At 43.5% G+C, this 16672-nt stretch overlaps 1 protein-coding gene across 1 annotated transcript in view; it reads right to left on the bottom strand.

Moving 5' to 3' along the window:
* TMEM45B (transmembrane protein 45B) overlaps positions 1 to 15982 on the bottom strand; it is a 43107-nt gene extending 27125 nt beyond the window's left edge. The window contains exon 1 of the mRNA XM_033204315.1: positions 15881 to 15982. The gene's annotated coding sequence lies outside the window, so the exon portion shown is untranslated. The remainder of the gene's footprint in view (positions 1 to 15880) is intronic.
* Between the last annotated feature and the right edge of the window lie 690 nt (positions 15983 to 16672).

Raw genomic sequence — 16672 nt, 5'->3', positions numbered from 1 at the left:
TTTCACCATATTGGCCAGGCTGATCTCAAACTGGTGACCTCATGATCTGCCAGCCTCAGCCTCCCAAAGTGCTGGGATTACAGGCATGAGCCACCATGCCTGGTCACTTCATTCCTTTTTATGGTCAAATAATATTCAATTGTATGGATGTGTCACATTTTGTTTATTCACTTAGTAGATGGATGTTTGAATTGTTATGAATAATGATGCTGTGAACAATCGCATGTTTCTGTGTGTATAGATGTTTTCATTTCTCTTGGATATGCACTAGTCTCCCCTTATCCATGGATCTGCTTTCTGCAGTCTCAGTTACCTGCAGTCAATTATGGTCCAAAACCATTAAATCGAAACTTCAAGAAACAAATAATTTAGAAATTTTAAATTGCAGACCATTCTGAGTAGCACAAGGAAATTTCATGCCTTCCCACCCTGGGTATGAATCATCGCTTTCTCCAGCATAACCACACTGTATACACAGTCTGCCCATTAGTCACTTAGTAAGCTGTCTGGATTATCAGGTTGACTGTCATGATATCGTAGTGCTTGTGTTCATGTAACCCTTATTTTACCTAATGGCTCCAAAATGAAAAAGGAGTGATGCTGGCAGTTCGAATATGCCAAAGAGAAGTTGTCAAGTGTTTTGTTTAAGTGGAAACATGGAAGTTCTTAATAAGGAAAGAAAAAAATAGTATGCTGAGGTTGCTAAGATCAACAGTAAAAATAAATCTTCATCCATGAAATTGTAAGCAGTATATTGTAATTGTTCTAGTATACATATAGTTCTAATATAGTCCTACTATTATTGTTAATCTCTTACTATACCTAATTTATATAAGCTTTATCATAAGTATATACATCTAGGAAAAAAATAGTGTATAAAAGGTTTGGAACTATCTATCCATGGTTTTAGCATCCACTGGGGGTCTTGGAACATATCCCCTGCAGATAAAGGGTGATGACTGTATACCTAGGAGTGGAATACTTGGTCAGATGGTAGCTCTATGTTTAACATTTTGAGAAACTGTCAGACTTTTCAAAAGTGGCTAGAGCCTTTCACAGTCTCACCAGCAATTTCTTCACATCTTTGCCAACACTTGTTATGTCTTTTTTCATTTAGCCATTCTAGTGGGTATGAAGTGGTATTTTGTTGTTTTGTTTCCTTAATGATTAGTGATGTTAAGCATCTTTTCATGTGCTTATTGGGCATTTGTACATCTATGGAGAAATGCCTACTCAAATACATTGCCCATTTTAATTGGATTATTTGTCTATTATTGAGTTGTAATAGTTCTTTATTCTAGATACAGATTTCTTATCAGATATATTATTTGCAAATATTTTCTCCCATTCTGTGAGTTGTCTTTTCTTGATGCTGTCCTTGAAGCACAGAAGCTTGTAATTTTGGTGAAGTCCAATTTATCTTTTTTTTTCTTTTGTTTGTGCTTTTGATGTCATATCCAAGAAACCACTACTTAACCAAAGGTCAGAAAACTCACTTCTACGTTTTCTTCTAAGAATTGTATAGTTGTAGCTCTGTATTTATGTGTCTGATCTATTTATTTATTTTTTGAGACTGAATTTTGCTCTTGTCTCCCAGGCTGGAGTGCAATGGCACGATCTCGGCTCACTGCAACCTTCGCCTCCCAGGTTCAAGTGATTCTCCTGCCTCAGCCTCCTGAGTAGCTGGGATTATAGTCATGTGCCACCACACCTGGCTAATTTTGTATTTTTAATAGAGACAGGGTTTCACCATGTTGGCCAGGCTGGTCTAGAACTGCTGACCTCAGATGATCCAGCCTTGGCCTCCCAAAGTGCTGGGATTACAGGTGTGAATCACTGCACCTGACCTCTGATCTATTTTTACTTAATTTTTGTATATGGTGTGAGGTAGGGATCCAACTTTATTCTTTCACATGTGAATATCCAAGTGTCCTAGCCATTTGTTAGTAAGACTATTCTTTTCCCCTATTGAATTGTCTTGGCATTTTGTCTATCCTTCTACTCTTAAAAGTAAATTTCATCAACTCTTTACCGAAGGACCTTGCCTATAACCAGCTCAAACTGTGAATCAGAAAACTGATTAATTGAACTATTATGATTAATATAAAAATACTTGACTAGAGTATACAGAGAATAGTCATAACAATGAAAACAAAGGGAGGATTCCTATTCAGCCTGGAGGAGATAGGAGAAAGATTATAGAGGGTAGTGTCATGAAAGCTTCCTGGAAAAACACACAGGCATTAGTCAGGTAGTGTGGGTGGAGTTCTAGTCAGAGCAAATAACACATGCAAAGGCTGAGAGGCAGTTGCAGCCAATGGTCTATATGGTGGGAGTGAACTAGATAATGTCACTTACTCTCTTTACCCTATATCATTTCCACCTTTTTTAACAAGCAAAACCATATGTAATTATCTTGCATGGACAGAATGCATTAAATCTTAAAATTTTGTTAGATTGGGACTGACCAAAAGAATATACTTAAAAGTAAAATCAAACAGACATTATGGTCCTATGTTCCCAACAGTCTCAGGGAAAGGATAGAAACTGATTCACACATGGGCCTGAGGGAGGCTGAGTTAGAAAAGACTTAAGTCACCTGTTATCTTAGTTTCAGTACATTCTATTTCCTACATCTTCCTAAAGGAAACTGAATTCCTAAATTTTCCTTTAAGGAGGAATATAGTCACATAATAGAACATGAACTATGTAGTGTCAGACCTAAGTTCAATCCTGGTTTTGCCACTTTTACTGGTAAGACCTTGGACAAGTTCCCTAATGTCTCTGAGTCTCAGTACTCCTCCTTCTAAAACAGGGACATTAATACCACCTTGGAGGGATTCTGTGAGGCTTACCAGAAAATGTCTAGCAGCTGACTAGAATACATGTTTAATAAGTGCTAGCTTCCTCTCTAGTCTGGTGCTTGTACACTATCCCGCAATAATGGGGGAGAGACTTGGGCTTCTCTCCTAGGAGAATATACTTTTGACCTAAAGTTGCTGTTCTTTGCTTTTGAGTAGCTGACCCTAAATGGGCAAAAGTACTGTCTAACATCACATAATCCTAGAGAGGGTAGTGGCTGAGCGTAACTTTTTAATGGGAATGAGACGTGTGTTTGGTCAGTAAGGAAGTAGGTTATAGGGTGATCATAGAATATTATTTTCATCGTTTTTATACATTCTGAATCTGTCTTTGCCGGCAGGAACTCTCAGGTGGCTTCTGGTCTGGGTTTGCTTTGGAATACAGCCAAACCTACCTGACTCAGCTTTTTGTAACTCTGCAAATAACAAGGTTAATACCTCTTCGCATTCTATGAGCTGCTTAGTAACAGAATGCAGGGAAAGCAGGGGGTTCCGTGTTGAAAGTCCTCCATTGCTCACAGGTGGATGTGACTGTGGCCATAGTCCTGAACTTCAGTTAAGTCACGTCCCTGCTCTGCAGTGGCCTCAGGAGTCTGAGGAAGTTCAGAGTCTATCCTCGTCTTTAGAATTTGACAGCTACTGCCATCATTGTTATATCCTGTATGGGAGGTTCTTTGGAACAGCATGGTCAGAAGGAGTAAGACTAGAAAGAGTCTGAAGCTTGTTCTGGCACGATTTCACCATGATATGGAATACAACTACTAAGAAAAAGAACTGTTATCTCCCAGCTCGTTTTGGTTCCTGAGCAGAAGATAGTCTCAGCCCTGCTGTCTCTCTCTTTCTAAAATTTTCCATATGAGCCAATTAAATACAGGATTCTTCTGGGCGCCAAGGAAATAATATCATGGATAATGATAAAATGAGTAGTTTTATCTGCAAGGAGTTTATAATCTAGTAGACAGCTGTATACAGTCAGGTGCCGCATAATGACATTTTGGTCGATCAATGACAGCATGTATGATGGTGGCCCCATAAGATTATAATACCTTTTTTTTTTTTTTTGAGACAAGGTCTCACTCTGTAGCCCAGGTTGGAGTGCAGTGGCACGATCTCTACTCACTGCAACCTCCGCCCCCAGGGTTCAAGTGATTCTCCTACCTCAGCTTCCTGAATAGCTGGGAGCACAGGTGTGCACCACCACGCTCGGATAATTATTTTATTTTATTTTATTTTTGAGGTGGAGTTTTGCTCTTGTTGCCCAGGCTAGAGTGCAATGGCACAATCTTGGCTCATGGCAATCTCCGCCTCCTGGGTTCAAGCTATTCTCCTGTCTCAGCCTCCCGAGTAGCTGGGATTACAGGCTTGCACCACCATGCCTGGCTAATTTTGTATTTTTAGTAGAGGCGGGGTTTCCCCATGTTGGTCAGGCTGGTCTTGAACTTCCCAACCTCAGGTGATCTGCCCACTTCCGCCTCCTGAACTGCTGGGATTACAGGTGTGAGCCACTGAGCCTGGCCATAATACCGTATTTTGAATGCATGTTTTCCATGTTTAGAGACACATGTACTTACCACTGTGCTGTAACTGCCTACAGTGTGTGGTATAGTAATGTGCTGTACAGGTTTGAAGTCAATTCTTGGAAAAAGTGCTCACGCCTACAGACTCCCTTCAGCATCTGCTAACAGGGCGTATGCTCAGTACTGACAGTATACACCGCATAGCCTAGATGTGTAGTAGGCTATGCCATCTGGGTTTGTGTAAGTACACTCTAGGATGTCTGCACAACAAAATCACCTAACGACACCTTTCTCAGAACATGTCCCTGTTGTTAAGAGCCACATGACAATACTATGAAAGACTGATTGTCCTGGGACGTACTGGTAGCAGTCCTAGCACATAGCACACAAAGTGGGTAACTCTCACCTGAGAAACCGGGCGGGCCTCACAGAGGAGGTGGCATTTGATCTGGGCCTTTTTTCAAACTGTCATGAAAATTAGGCAGTTTTGCTGGATCCTGAATTCGAGATTGAAAAACAAATTGGACTAAATTCTATTTTCTCACTATCTAACAAGAACACTGGCCACTGAGTCAGAATACCTGGGTCCTAGCCTGAATGCTGCTAGGAATTCACTCTGTAACCTTGAGCAAGACACATAGCCTCTGAGGGTTCTCATTTCTTTATTTGTTAAATAGGGAGTTTGGAAGAGGGACTTCCATGGCTCTTCCGAATTCTGAAGTCCCTTTACGTCTTTGCTCCTTATTAATACATCACAAAAACGAAATGTAGAAGTTGGAGCAAGTTTCAGTCATGGAGAAGAGAGGATGAAACTAAGGCTATGGATATTACCTACAAAGAAGCAGTTACCAGTTGTCACCTCAGCATACATTAGAGTGAAAGGACATCTCTGGACTTCAAAGGTGGGCTTAGTTTTCAAACAACAACAACAACAACAAAAAACCCTTACATATATTTCAGTAATTAACACTATTCTTAACTCAGCCGTGTGAAAGAATACATTTCGTTCATAATTTTCTTTCTGGGTGCTCAAGGAAAATAATAATGGAAACATCTCTCCAAAGTCATGGAGTCACATTTCTGAGATGCCAGGCCACTAAGGAACATTTCTTCAAGGCTTGAGCTCTCCGCCTTCTCCACCTCTTAGAAAAAATGTTCAAGTTTACAGACAGTTTCCTTTCTTCCTTCCCTCAGCATCCACTGCTAGTGAGCTTGTTCAGCACTGACATTAGTGAAGAGGCAGAGGCTGGGATCTTCCACTTTACTCAACAGTCCTCCTTGCATAAGCCCTTACTTCCACTTCCTCTTCCCCTTGCAAGAACTCTCACACACACCCATGGATTAATCACCACTTGCACACTGCTGACTCCCACAACTTCATCTCCAGCTCTGACCTTGTCTCTCAGTCTCAGACTCCTAGATCCAACAACCTGCTGAAGGGACAGACATGCACAGAAACATATAGATGTTTCTTAGACATCTCATATCAGTATGTCCAACACTGAATTCACCACCTTCTTTCCCCACCGAATCGGCTTCTCTTCTCATATCCCAAACTTGGGCAATGGCTTAAGGTCCCGTCACCCAGAAAGCCAGAATCCTGGGAGTCATTCCGGACTCTCTTCTCCCTTCACCGTTGCCACCAAAGACACCAAAATTCTGCTAAATTCACTTTCCCAAGTATCTTGTTGTTTTCTCTTTCCCTTCTGTGCCTGCAGCAATGATCTCATTTGGGCTCTCGCTGGCTTTTTCCTAAGCGACTGCGAGGCCTCGAGTCCTGCTGTCCCTGAATCCTTCCACCCCGCAGCCAGTCTTCCACCTTCCGTGTACATGTGACTACACTACTAGAGAATGGAAAATGTTCCACTGGCTCACCAGCAGCCTGTGGAGGGGCCCACGTCCCCTTGCATTAGATATACCTGGATGTGGCTCCTCTCCAGCATCACCTTCCAATTCTCCCTGCCGTGAACCTGACAGTGTCCCCTTTGCTCACGTTGTCTCTCTGAATTGCACATCCTTTTCTTTTTTTTTTTTTTTTTTTTTGAGGCGGAGTCTCGCTCTGTCGCCCAGGCTGGAGTGCAGTGGCCGGATCTCAGCTCACTGCAAGCTCCGCCTCCGGGTTTACGCCATTCTCCTGCCTCAGCCTCCCGAGTAGCTGGGACTACAGGCGCCCGCCACGTCGCCCGGCTAGTTTTTGTATTTTTAGTAGAGACGGGGTTTCACCGTGTTCGCCAGGATGGTCTCGATCTCCTGACTTCGTGATCCGCCCGTCTCGGCCTCCCAAAGTGCTGGGATCACAGGCTTGAGCCACCGCGCCCGGCCTGCACATCCTTTTCATTCCTCTTACTTGTTTCTGTATTTAGGCCTTATCTCCTCCAGGAAGCCTCTGTAAATTTCCAGGCTGGGCTAAGTGCCCACCTCTGTGTTTTCAAAGGACCTTATACATACCATGATTTTTATCACTTATCGTGTTATATTAAAATTATATAGTGACATATGTCTTGCCCATTAGTCTACGGAATCTTCAAGAGCAGAGACCTTATTATCTCCATCATAAACTAGCACAAGCTTGATATTATATAATAATAGTTCTTTTTTTTTTTTTTTTTTTTTGAGACGGAGTCTCGCTCTGCCGCCCAGGCTGGAGTGCAGTGGCCAGATCTCAGCTCACTGCAAGCTCCGCCTCCCGGGTTCACGCCATTCTCCTGCCTCAGCCTCCCGAGTAGCTGGGACTACAGGCGTCCGCCACCTCGCCCGGCTAATTTTTTTGTATTTTTAGTAGAGACGGGGTTTCACCGTGTTAGCCAGGATGGTCTCGATCTCCTGACCTCGTGATCCACCCGTCTCGGCCTCCCAAAGTGCTGGGATTACAGGCTTGAGCCACCGCGCCCGGCAATAATAGTTCTTGAACTGAACTGAACTGATGCAGCTTAGCCTTAATGTTGAATCAAGAGAACACTGTCTCCTAAATCTAGCCATTGGTAAAGTTGTTGGTACCATCACTATTTTCATGCAATTCTTAGCGCTAGATAAGTCCTTTGATTTCTACTACTGTGTCTCACAGACTGGCATATATGTGAATCCTCTCCCCCAAGATGATATCTGAAATCACAAGATGAACATAATACTTGAGTATCAATTTCACCTAAAGATTCTGGAAAAATGGTTTTCATTTTAAAACAGATACAGACATATTTTGGGGTAGCATACATTTTTTAGTATTAAGAGAGACTGCACTTATGCCAGGCTGTTCTCAGTCAAGTCTCCAGGTCCTTGGGAGTTTAGATTCTATTGTTAGTGCTGATGATGGAGAAACACTAATCTACAGACCACTGTTTTGCATTGTAGTTTAGTTACTGTTCTAGAACCTCCCATAGAGAAATAAACAGCCCCAGTGAGACCAAAGCAGGAGCTATCTCAGTAATGGCCAGAAGAGAGACTCTCATTGTGGGTCTGAGTTAGGTTTGAAAGATGTCTGTTTGATTGACAGGTAGGTATTCTGAAACTGGTGCAAAAATGTGCTTTGTATAATGTATAAAATATGCCAGATGGTAGATCAATGTAGGGGAGGAGGCAGAAAAATGACCATTAGAACAGATCAAAGAGAAGCTCTGGATCAAAGTGGAGGCCAATCAAAGACACTGGAAGGAAGAGAAGGGCATGACAGTCAAGGGATGGAACATGAGGAAAACATAATCCAAACTGAACTGTGGCTCAGGAGGGACTCAATGCAGGTTGGTTGGTGATAACCTAAGAAATAATTAGATATTTAATAAGGTGATATGGGGAGTTTTCAATCCTGGAAATTCTACTTAGAGTCCTAGTAATTAGAGATCTTCCAAGTTTGTTTTCTTATAGCTATTCCATACCATCAGATTTGAGAATGAGGTAGCATCATCCAAGAGGTGGTGACATAAAAAGATGTAAGAGAAACAGAGGAAATAGCAAGGGGACAGGTAGGAAGGGCTAGTTTAAAACAGATAATAGGGTCAATTTAAGTCAACTAACATTTTTCAAGTGCCTATTATGCATAAGGCACTGTTCTGGGCGATGGAGTTGCAGAGGTGACAAGCTTGGGCCCCTGCTGTCAGGGAGTTTGCAGTCTTTTTTGAAGGCATCTAAGAAGGAAAAGCTAACAGCAAAAAATCCAGGGTCTAATGGGCAGGCTTTCCAAGAGAGAGGCCTTAGGAAGCTAAAGCAGGAACTATTCCTATCATACGTAGTACCTGTTCCCTTCACCTGATCTAAACCTTTCCCAGAAAAAAAAAAAAAAAAGATGAATCTGCTCCAAGTTTTGATGGTCACTGTTGGGCTGCACAAGGGAAAAACTGCATGGATTTGGAGGGTAATCTTCAAGGACAGAATTTCTGTCCCAAATTCTAGAGGTATTAGAAGAGTGTTTTCCCAACATAATCCAGCAAGGAAAAACACTGTGCCAATTATGCTTTTCCATCTTAGCTAAGCCCTCCACCTACACAACTCGTAAAGAAAAACACTGGCAAGACACAGAGCATCTCCAGAGGCCCTAATTTATTCTGGATTAGTGACTGTTTCCTTGTAGGTGGGTAATGAATATTTTGCAAATAGTTATCAAAAAGTAATTAGTTGTACATGTATTCAAAGAGTTTTCATTCCCGAATATCTCGGAGTTTTTTATTTTTATCTTTCAATAGAAAAGAAAACGTGGAGAACATCAGGAACTTCAAAGTGGAGGCAGAGTCAAGGACACGTTTCCCATTTTGAATCCTAGATTTCCACGTATTCACCTTACAACAAGAACCTCTGCTATTAAGCAGATGACATAATAAATACATCTAAGTTATTATTTGACTTTTTTCAAACAGGAATAAATGCCTAGAAATGAGATCTTTCTACAGAGAAACCCATTATATGTACTAGAAAGCACTAGAGACAATGATAAGCCATCAAAAAGGCCTTCTCTGTCTAACCACCCTATAATGAAGCCCGCCAAACTACAAGCCACGCCCACAGACGACGCACACCATCCCTAAACACGTACATGTGAATAAAGCTTCCAACGTGAAAGGCAGGCCAAAAGCAACATTAAAAGTCACTTTGAAAATATACACAGACATTGTAGGTAGCTGAAGAAAACTTTTAAAATGTAGAAAAAGTACTGAATGAATATTCTCAGAGAAATAATAGAAGATACTGCATTCATGAAATGAGAACAGGATACTGTAAAAACCATTTAGAAGACCACACCTCTCGCCAATAAAAGCTTCTGAGAATTAAAAATATAATGGCAGAATGTAAACATTTAATAGCAGTGTTGGAAGATTTATTAGAACTAAAAAACATGGGATTTTTTTTTTTAATAAAAAAGGTGAAATTACAGGACAGATCCAAGAGATCCCATTTTCAGATTCAGTCTAAGTAATTTAAGCTTCAGAAAGAAAGAACGAGAAAATTATATAACAGAAGAAAACCACTCAGAACTGAAGAATGTAATTTTTGGATTGAAAAGGCCTATAAAATACCTAAGACAGTGACCAATACCTCCCTGTTTCCCCTCCGCCAAAAAACCCCACCCCAACATTAAAGAACAACATCATGAAATATCAGAATATGAGCAATAAAGAAAACCCTACACATGCCCAGAGATTAAAACGAAATACAAGGGATCAGGAATTAGAATGGCATCAGCTTCTCAACAGCACCATAAGAAAGTAGAGTGATATTTTCAAAATTGGGACAGGAAATGATTTCTAATTAATGTCCCATACCCAGCCAAACCAGCAATCAAGTGTGAAGGAAGGAAGGTGACATCTTAAATGGGCACAAGCTCGAAAAGCAACTGCATCTTATGGGGCCTGAATCTTAGACACTTTTGGGAGCCTTCTTCAAGAAAAAGGCGTAAAATTACAAAAACTGTACATAATTGGGTATGAAAGTACATATGTATTCCACAAGAGATGGCCTAGATAGAAAAAAAAAGTGTATATGTATTTAGAATGAGAAAATAAATCACAACAGACAGGGACCGTGGAGGTTCTAGACTCTTGCTTTTCAGATGTGCTTAGAAAATTGACCCCAAATGCTTCTTGATGGCGGCCTGGTTTTTCTTCCCCACTCAACAGCTCCATGCAATTAGCAGCACTCAGAGGGCCCCCATGAGTTTCCTTGGCTCCAGAAAATGTCTCCTTGGCGATGAGTTCTCAAATAACTAAACAACTAAAGAAAATGTAGCAATTCCTACACCCTGTTCCAGGGGGTGGGGGAAAAGATTGGTCAAGAACGGAAATGTAAAGATCATGGAGTATCACATGCCTTAGTTGGGAAAAATATATACATGGTCATGATAATGTAAATGCCAAACACTGACATATCAGAAATTTAGGATATAACCATATTGGGAACTTAAAAGAAAGGGATGTAAAGGTGAGAGGGAGGGTGGGGGTGTAAAGGAGCTAAACCCTCATCCTTCCAGGTAGGATGTCAATAGATGTCATCCAGAACTGGAAAAGAGAAGAAGAAATGGCCAGTATTTGCATGCTATTTAGGATATGTTAATATCAGAAAAACACAACCCAAAGCATTGGAAGTAATTGCCGCTAGGGTTATATATTCGGTATAAACTCAGTGAAAACCTTCTACAACGAATGACTTCTAAGATTATACATTGATTTATGTTGACCAAAGTAGAAAATTAAAAAATAAAGTAATACTCCTCAAGAGGAGTGAGGCAAAAAGCTAACAGAAAAAAAATGAAGGTGCTTCTGCTAAACTACCCGACATTCGGTGTTTCTCAAAATGTATTCCCGCAACCACCTGCCCTCAGATGACCTGGCGTGCCAGTCCGTAACGGAGATTTATAGACCCAGCCCAGACCTACATAATTAGCAGTTCTCAGAGTGGTCCTTGCACTCTACCATTTAAAAAAGTTCCCCTAGACCCACTGCAAAACAAACTGTAGTAAAACAAACAAAAAACCAAAACAAATAACAATCTATTTAGAGACAGGATCTATGACTCATAAAACACACTATGGCAGACACTGCCAGCTGCCTACCCAATGTTCATTCTCTCCCCTGCCTTATTAACAAAATTCCTGTTTTGTTACTATTATTATTTTTTGAGATGGAGTTTTGCTCTTGTTGCCCAGGCTGGAGTGCAAGTGGCATGATCTCGGCTCACTGCAATCTCTGCCTCCTGGGTTCAAGCGGTTCTCCTGCCTCAGCCTCCTGAGTAGCTGGGACTATAGGCGCCTGCCAGCACGCCCGGCTGATTTTTTGTATTTTTAGTAGAGATGGGGTTTCACCAGGTTGGCCAGGCTGGTCTTGAACTCTTGACCTCAGGTGATCTACCAGCCTTGACCTCCCAAAGTGCTGGAATTACAGGTGTGAGCCACTGTGCCTGGCCCAAAATTCTTATTTTGATATATTGGCAACTTGTCCATCTAAAACACTAGATTCTCTCAATTTCCCTTACCGTTAACAGTGTGTATGTGACATGGTTCTGACCAATGACATGTAAGAAGTCTTTTGGGGTGGGCTACCAGAAAAGCTGTTATTATTATTATTTATTATAAAGAAGGACAGGCCAGGCGCGGTGGCTCACACCTGTAATCCCAGCACTTTGGCAGGCTGAGGGGGCAGATCACGAGGTCAAGAGTTCAAGACAAGCCTGACCAACATGGTGAAACCCCATCTCTACTAAAAATACAAAACTTAGCTGGGCGTGGTGGCGCACCCCTGAAATCCCAGCTACTCCGATATTGAGGCAGAAGAATCACTTGAACCCGGGAAGTGGAGGTTTTAGTGAGCCGAGATCGTGCCATTGAGAGAGACTCCATCTTGAAAGAAAGAGACAGAGAGAGAGAGAAAGAGAGAGAGAAAGAAAAGAAAAGAAAACAGAAAAGACAAGACAAGACTCTACTGGCACATGCCTCTGCCCATCTTTCTGCTGCAACTTGGGGAAGTGGAGATGAAAGCCCCATGCTAAGGAGGGTGGTGCGGGAAGACAGAAGGAACCTGTCTCAGCTGACGTTCACATCGGAACCCCTTTCCCCGCCCCAGCCTTCTCACCTCCAGACTTCTTGTTCTCTGAGAAAAACAAACTCCTTATTTGTTTAAGCTGCTGTAGCAGGATTTTCTGTTCTTGTAGCTGAATGAACTTCTAATAACATCTCACACTTTTTCAGATGTTTATCTGACATATTGACCACATTTTATGTATGCCTGCTAAGGGCACTGTGCTAGGAATAAGACAAGTAAAGCTGTTTGTCATGGAACCAGGAGCACAGTTAGAACAGAAGTTAGAACTTTAGCCACTATAATAACGGCTACAGTTAGAAGGTCCATAGGCATTTGAGGGAGGTTATGTTTGCTGTCACAGACCGCAAACCAAAAAAGTACATCAAAGTAAGTCACTGGATTTATACATTTGGCAAATTCTCAAGGGACCGCATGACAGAAGGAGCAATAATCTGAACATTGTTTGTAGCTCCAGTTCTTCAATGAAGTAGATTTGGGGAAGCAACATGAGGTACTTGCTTTATTTTTCTTGAATCCAGTTTTCTTCTTTGAAAAACCACAAGATTGGACTTGACAATCTTTAAGATTATACCCAGCTCTAAGATATATTTGTAATTATATGGAACAAAGCTGGGCATGAGATATACCAAACGAGAGAGTTTCTAAGTTTAGATACTAACAGTTCAAGTCAGAAAACATATTAAGTGTTCAAGAAAAACAAATCACAATCTTCCATCACAAAATTCAACAAGAACAACAAAAACCACTCCAGAGGCAGCTGTGGTATTCTGGAAGGAATGCTGGTTTAAATTCTGGCTCTGCCATTTAATTACTGACGAACCCTGGACCACATACACAATATCTCTGTTTCCGTCTCCTTATTTTCAAAATATGGATTCTTATCTTCCCCGAACAGTGCTGTTTACAAACATCACCTTGTGCTCTGTAAAGCCTCATTATGATTTCAACAACCAGCAAGATAATGGCTTAGGATATCTAAGTCCTGGCAAGGAGAACGTGGGTGTGTACCGTGCTATATTCAGTTGAACTCTGCATCACATACAGGAGGCTGATACACCTTTTGACTTTCCTTTTTCCTCCAGTGGTGTAGCTTGTGGCCATTTAATTTTTACACAAGAGAACAGAAAAGAGAGACAAAATTTGCTAAAATTCGAATAGTGTCTTTGTGTTTGTTTCTAGCCTCAGTGAAGGTTTCGAGGAGAGGGCTGGCTGGTTAAAAGGGTAGAAGCTTAAGGGTTCAAAGAAAGTGTGAGGAAGACAGCACTCACCTGTGGCCTCTAATTGTTCATTTTCACTGTGGTCTCTTTTTTTTTCTTTTTTCTTTTTTTTTTTTTTGAGACGGAGTCTCGCTCTGTCGCCCAGGCTGGAGTACAGTGGCCAGATCTCAGCTCACTGCAAGCTCCGCCTCCCGGATTTACGCCATTCTCCTGCCTCAGCCTCCCGAGTAGCTGGGACTACAGGCGCCTGCCACCTCGCCCGGCTAGTTTTTTGTATTTTTTTTTTAGTACAGACGGGGTTTCACGGTGTTAGCCAGGATGGTCTCGATCTCCTGACCTCGTGATCCGCCCGTCTCGGCCTCCCAAAGTGCTGGGATTACAGGCTTGAGCCACCGCGCCCGGCCACTGTGGTCTCATACTGGGAATAATCTAGTGTTTGTCTTATGACCTGTCTATAGAAACAAATATGGAATGTGTCTATAAGTACCCATTAGTTGATGACACACTAGTGACTTCAATTTTATTACAACAAAAAGTTTTGCAATAGCAAGGACTTTGACTAGGTGAGTGACTCTATGTGTGGTGAAACTGTCCTCACCCATTTTACGTTTGAGGAAAAGAGATAATCTTTCGATTACACCCAACACAGGTAACATCTGTACTTTGAACAGTTAAGTATGGCAGCCGATGTTTAACTGAAGGTAGGGGGGAGATGAGAAACAGAAATAACTGGTGCCAATTGTGAGATTCAATAGCTTCGACTCGGCCATCACAACCTGTTAACACCGATCAGAAGGGTGCGGCAGGAACTCACGGAATAAATGGGAACAGGTGTGGCCTGAGGCTAAGTAAGTTGAGACACTGTTTCCATCTTCATGAAGATGTGAGAGGAAATCAAAGCTCTCTAAAAAGAAGGAAATGGAATGCTTGGCTCCTGTAATATCATAACAAATAATGCACAGCCAGAGGTCAGGCCTCACCTTCTGCTTATCTCAGGCAGCTCCGCTTGTAAAATCAGTGGGCCATATGCAATAAAACCTTCCTATCAGTTCCATATCTTTTCCCTGAAACCCCAGGAACAGAGGGAGCCAATATCCTTACTACATCAAGAAGCTCACAGTCACGGAGAGCTAAGTGTGACGCTACTGGGCCCCCACCTAACCATGTGTCCCGATTCTTTCCGTAACTTTCCACTGCACAACATCCAGGTTATACTGAAGATATTACACATCTGGTTAAAAACAGTACACGTTTCTCATGAACAATAAGCCATCCTTCCTATTAAAATGAGTGTTAAATTGCAGGTAAAATGCTGTAGGCAGGTCTTTTCGGAAGGCTATATAACCCTAGGAGACAAAAAGGCGCGGGAGGAGGAAAACGGCAGACACCGCAGAAAGCGGTCGAAGAGAACGTGAAAGAAGTGGCCATTTCTGCAACTTTTAGGAGAGCTACCGGCCCTCAAATTTTGAAAGGGTTTCTATTTCTTAAAGTGCTAGGTTTCCCTGGCTGAAACTCACATCTTTCTTCCCTCTAGGACTGGATCAAAGTTTCAGAGGTTGTTTCTCTGGCCCTAGACAGGGCCACCCCAGCAAATTTCTCCCCCACTGCGCCTGACATCGGCTTCTATCCACGGTTCCATTAGCGGAAGCTAAGCACTGGCTCGAGGGACTCTATCCACCGCCTTGTTATTAGATTCCAGGCTTCCTGGCCTCAGGAAAGGATCTGGCTAGTGTATTTGTGTATTGCAGCTAACAAGGAAAGGCAGTCGGGGTACCAGTGCCCAGAGTTATGTGAGCTGTGACTGGACACAGCCCAGGGGCCAGATGGCATCCCCAGGGGCGCGCCTCCCCGGACTCACGGGGCAGACGGAGGTCGAGGGCTTCACACCTTCCCCTCACCCGGCAGCGCAGCAGACCTGACTCGCGGGGGACTGAGGAATATTCATTCCAGCGCCGCGGCCAGGCGGACAGAGGCACCTGGGGGCGGTGGGAGTAGTGTGCGCACCGCTTCCGAAGCCCGGAGGGGGCTCCAGATGGCTTCCGCGACACCAGGGCCCTCCAACCCCTCCCGTCCTCCCCTAGCGGAGCCTCCAACCCTGTCCCAGAGCCCCTCCCAGTCCGTAGCCCCTCCCTGTCCGCGTCCCCTCCCCCGCAGGTCCCCTGCGAGTCGGAACCCCGTCTCCATCACAGCCCCGCTCCTTGGCGGGGCCCTCTCTCGCTTCGAGCCCTCCTCCAGGTTCGAGCCCCCTGCGGGTACGGACGTCTGACCTGTGCCCAGCGCCTCGCAGCCGTCTGCAGCCCGCGCCTCACGCCGAGTGCGTCCGCCCAGAAGCAGGTGCAGCTCCAGGCCCGCCCCGCCCCGCTGCGCCCCGCCCCGCTCCACTACGCCAGGCCTGGCAGCAGCCAGCCCCTTTCCACCCTTGACCGCCCTTCGCGGTCCCGGCCAGCGTGCGGGGCCTCTGTCGTCAGGTCTGCACTTCCTCCAGGCCCTTGACTTTCTCTTGGAGATGTCTCTGGCCCCGGGAACTCCCTAAACTGTGTGCTTCAGGAGGGGCTGGTTCCTGAGTCACCCAGGAGGACTGCAACCAACCGTGACCTCCTGGGATGCAAAGAGATCGCAGGACCTGGGAGGCGGCGAGGATCCCGAGCAGAAGCTGTAGCTCCTTAGAGTGTTTGTTACCAAGCCAGGCAACTACTACAAACACACCGGAGAAACAGCCACAGATCACCGTCCAGCAAAGGAAGAAGGCGCCAACCGTCCATCAGGGTCCACAACCCAGTTTTTCTAGTCTAAGTTTGGTGGCTAACTTTGAGTGTCACTTCATTCATTCATTCATTCATTCTTTCTTTCTTTCTTTCTTTCTTTCATTCGTTCAGCAAATCTGCCATGTTCCCATCTGATAACAGATGTGACAGGTGGGCACAGTTCTAGGTGCTCACTAAGAAGGAGACAAAGTCCCTGTCCCGGAGAACGGGGCTTCCTGCTGAGGAGGCGTGACTTTCTTTGTGGTATTGTGCTGTCGCAGCAGCATCCTATTCTATAAGCTACTGAGAGGTGAA

The sequence above is a fragment of the Trachypithecus francoisi genome, unplaced genomic scaffold, assembly GCF_009764315.1.
Source record: "Trachypithecus francoisi isolate TF-2019V2 unplaced genomic scaffold, Tfra_2.0 Lachesis_group8, whole genome shotgun sequence".
Taxonomy (NCBI): domain Eukaryota; kingdom Metazoa; phylum Chordata; class Mammalia; order Primates; family Cercopithecidae; genus Trachypithecus; species Trachypithecus francoisi.
This window is presented reverse-complemented; position numbering and strand designations above follow the sequence as displayed.